This window comes from Petaurus breviceps, unplaced genomic scaffold (genome assembly GCF_028583685.1).
Source record: "Petaurus breviceps papuanus isolate PSGF00001 unplaced genomic scaffold, PetGlider_PUasm1.0 126, whole genome shotgun sequence".
Taxonomy (NCBI): Eukaryota; Metazoa; Chordata; class Mammalia; order Diprotodontia; family Petauridae; genus Petaurus; species Petaurus breviceps.
The window spans coordinates 23,518,660-23,523,325 of NW_027185655.1; positions in this window are offsets into that span (position 1 = coordinate 23,518,660).

The following is a 4,666-nucleotide window of genomic DNA, read 5'->3' on the forward strand; positions in this document are numbered from 1 at the left end:
TTTCACACAAATAAAGTCAGATCTAAATAATTGGAAAAATATCAGTTGCTCATGGGTAGGCTGAGCTAATGTAATAAAAATTACAGTTCTACCTAAATTAATTTACTTATTCAGTGCCATACTAGTCAAACTACCAAAAAATCATAGTATAGAGCTAGAAAAAATAATAATAAAATGCATTAATATAAAGAAATGCAAAGGAAGGTGGTCTAGCCATACCAGATCTTAAATTGTATTATAAAGAAGTAACAAAACCACTTGGTACTGGTTAAGAAATAGAGGGGTAGAACAGTGGAATAGATTAGGTACATAAGACACAGTAGTCAATATTGTTTTATAAACCCAAAGACCCAGCTTCTGGGGTCTTTGTACACATTGTATACAGTAACAGCCACAGTGTGCAAGGGCTGATTTTGATAGACTTAGCCGTTCTAAGCAATTCCAAGGACATATGATGGAAAATGCCAGTCACATCCAGAGAAAGAACTATGAAGTTGGAATGCAGATTGAAGCAAACTATTATCTTTTTTTGTTTTATTTTTGTTTTTTCTTTGTTTCTCATGGTATTTCCCATTTGGTTTCATTCTATTCAACATGACTAATGTGAAAATATGTTTAATAGGAAGATATGCGTAAATTGTATCCATATCAGATTGCAAGCCGTCTTGAAGAGGGAGAGTGGAAGTAGGGTAAGAACATTTAAAACTTATGGAAGTAAATGTTGAAACTAAAACAAAACAAAACAAAAACAGAATAGGTCAAATGGTAAAAGAGGTACAAATTTTCACTGGAGAGGACTCCTTTAAAAGAAGAATTGGCCAAATGGAAAAAGCTCACTGAAGAAAATAATTCCTTAAAAATCAGAATTTGGAAAATGGAAGCTAATGATTCCATGATACATCAAGACAGATGAAAAGAGCAGAATCAGGAAAATATTATGCACAGTAACAGCAATATTGTACAATTATGTTTTGTTACTGACAGCCTTTCTCAGCAATAAAATCATCTAACAGAATTTGGAAGGACTTATGAGGATATATGCTATTCATTCCCAGAGAAAGAAGTGAGGGAGTCTGAATTCAAATTGAAGCATACTTTCTTTCTTTCTTTCTTTCATTTTTGCTTGTATGTTCTTTCATAAATATGACCACTATAAAAATATGTTTTGTATGACTGCACACATATAACTTATATAAAATTGCTTGACTTTTTGATGAAGGGTGGGGGGAGGGAGGGAGAGAGAGAATTTGAAGTTCAAAATATTTTTTTAATGTAAAAATGTTTTTATATGTAATTGGAAAAATATTTTTCTATTCACATGAAGATTTATTTAATACGAAGAACATATAGCAAAAAAAATTATTCTGACTTAAGGAATATATTTTTTTTTAAATAACAGCAGCATTAGTTTCTAAAATAACACAAGTATTAGTGTCTAAAATAAAATAGAATATACATCCAAACAAGGAAAATTCTCAAGGGCATTTCCATGTCTTGCCTGAATCCTGTATATACTACTAGCCCCTTAAATAATAACCCATAAAAAATATGGTTCCAAAAAAATTGTGTTCCAACACAATGAACAAAAGATCTGTACAAAAAGGGGGAAAAAAGTGGTTAAAGGCTTCATTAAAATGTGTGATTCTGTCATTCATTTGAAAATAATGCCTATGTAAAAGGAAATTTTCTTCTTTTTGCCAAAGAAAATACTTTTGACAAAATTCTTTGCCATCTATATTTTAAAGCAACATTGTATACTTCATTCCCAGTCATCTGGCATTCTTTTTAATTGCTGCATTTTTCAGATAATCTAGTGCTCCTGTACCTTCTTATTTTAATTTTTAAATGTATGTTGAACGTTACCTGAATAATTGTGTTTTTCATAATTTTCGATATTATAATTTTTCATAATTTTAAAAAAGTCATTTTACAGAGTAGATGGCAAGTAAAGAATGTTTTGTCAGTTCATGTAAACCAGATCACCTTGGTAACAGTGAAGAAACTATTATGATACCATTTTATTGAGAATTTATTTTCTCTAGAGTCCTGCAGTTGATTTACAGCGACTTGCAAATACAGAATGACTAACAAGTTGACATAGGGGCTCTGATTTCCTTAGAATTTCCACGAATACATAAATACTAAAGCTAGATAAATGACTTAATTGTGGCAAAGTGACATCCCCAATCACACCTTTTGATTTGGCAAGGAATGTTGTAGAATTCTGCATAAGATTATAAAATCTGATTGGATAGAGCAAATCTTAAATTTTCTTTATTAAATTGTCTACAGGGAACTGATTTTGATACACCAAGTCTCAAAAAGTCCAAACTCGCAGGTAAATTTTTCCTATGTAGACCAAAATCCTAGAGGTCCACGGCACGAGACTGCAAGGTACCATAAGAGTTTCATTTAAAGTCTCCTCATTTTACAGATGAAAAACTAAGGTACAGAGATTTACCTATCATCATACAGAAAGTATCAAAGATAGGTTTTAAGCTTAACCTTTTTTTTTTAATTACAGGAGTATGAAGAAGGATAATGTGAACCAAATTAGAAGGAAATCTTGTAGGTGACTTAAAAGGATTTGGAATACTGAACACAAAGCCAGAGGTAAAATTTGGCAAAATTTGTAATCAATTGAAAAATAATCTTCATTTTGAGATACTGATCAAGATTCCACCTCTGGGTTATAAGATAAGGAAGATTAAATGATAAATAATGATAAATGTGAAATCAAATAAGGAGATTAAGACAGATCAAAGTAGATTAAAGATTTTAAAGAGGTAAAGTCAAAGAGAATGAGAAGATAGTTGGCCATAAAAGATTATATACATAGGGAAAAGTAAGTGGAACAATTAGAGGGTTAAGAAAAATGATGGAGTGAATCACTGGGAAGAGAAACAGACAGAGGATTGGGGCCAGGCTGATAGGAAAGTGGATGTGGTTGTGTGCTTGTTCAAAAATTTACAAGATTCTATTCAGACTGGAGGCTCCTGAGTTAAATAAGAGGGGATTGTATTAATATTGATTTCTTTTCTATTTTGTATATACATCCCAAGGCAGGATCCTTATTGGATCCTTTTCTCCCCTTTAGATTATATCAAGCTGATAGCTATTGCTGTCTTTCTGGGCTGGGGGAGAGATCTCCATTGTTTTCTAAACCCCTCTCCCTGGCATGCATAATATTTCTCTCTATAGGAATAGAGGTTAGGACAATAATTGGAGATAAGGGCTTGTATGTGGGAGGAAAAAGAGTTGAAAAATCCCATGACATTCACTTTCCAAGGTAGAGGACAGGAGGGAATAGTTAGCTTCCTTTTTTGTTTCATATAGTCAGTCTTCACATAAGCACCTGGCTATGCTTGACTTGCCTTAAGGATAACTTAATCCTTCAAGAATTGAAGGAATTGATAAGAGTGAATTCTGTTGTCAGTGTGACTCTTACTATCAGGGAAAAAAGCTGGTGCTGAGGTAAATGACATGAACCTTCAGGGGAAAGGGGAAAAGAAGTGGAAGGTCATTTGGAGAATGGCCACCACTTCCTAGTGTGTGATAGAAAAGAGGAAACCTGAATATATTAGATGTTGGAAGAAAAGATTTTTCAAAGCACCTAGAGAAAGTAGAGGTAACATCCTCTGTACTACAACTATACAAAGGAATTAAACTAGAGGGATGAGGAACTCTCAAGAAAGAATTCTCAGGGAACAGAGGGAAATAATTTTGATGAGGATGAAATAAATGGCATTTTCTAAGGAGACCAAGGTGGATGAACAGAGAACTTATCAAACAACTTAGAATTTTAAAAGACAGGTACAAAATATGAAAATAAGGTCAGGTAACAAAGGATAAATAGTAAAAAAAAAAAATGACACACTCCTTTGAAATTGTTGAGGATAGTTCCAAATACTAGAAAGGGTTTTGTTTAAGCTATTTTGGGAGAAAAGGGGGGGGGAATAAAAGAAAGTAAAGAACAACTGTGTTGGATGAAAGGGATGATGATATTTTATGGAATAGAGCAAAGATTTTCAACTTTGATTTTGCTTCAATGTTCTCTGCCAAAAGAGTGCCAGAGAACTCTGAAAAAAAATGACTAATGCCAATATAATGAAGATGATGAAAGCAGACATCTTACTTCCGTGGACTTATTCAAGTTACCTGGACAAGATTAACTAAACTGAACACACGAGTAATCAAAAAGTGGGCAGATGAAATGCTGCCAGTATTATTTCAAAGACTGGAGAAAAGGCAGGATATCAAAGGAATGGGGAAAGGTAGATCTTGCCCTGATTTTCAAAAGAGGGAGGAAAATGGAACCTATAAATGATAGGCCAGTATGCTTAGCCTTTTACTGCTTATATATATATATTATATTTTTTAATATATATTTTATATACATACATACATATATATATATATGTTTGCTCAATCATTTTCAGTTGTGTCTGACTTTTCATGACTCCATTTGGGGTTTTCTTGACAAAAATACCGGACTGGTTTGCTAGTTCCTTCTCCAGCTCATTTTACCGATGAGGAAACTGAGGCAAAGAGGGTTAAGTTACTCACACAGCTACTGTGTTTCCCCGATAATAAGACCTATCCCAAAAATAAGCCCTCCCCTTACTGTGTAAGATTCCTCTAAAATAAGCCCTCCCCCGAAAATAAG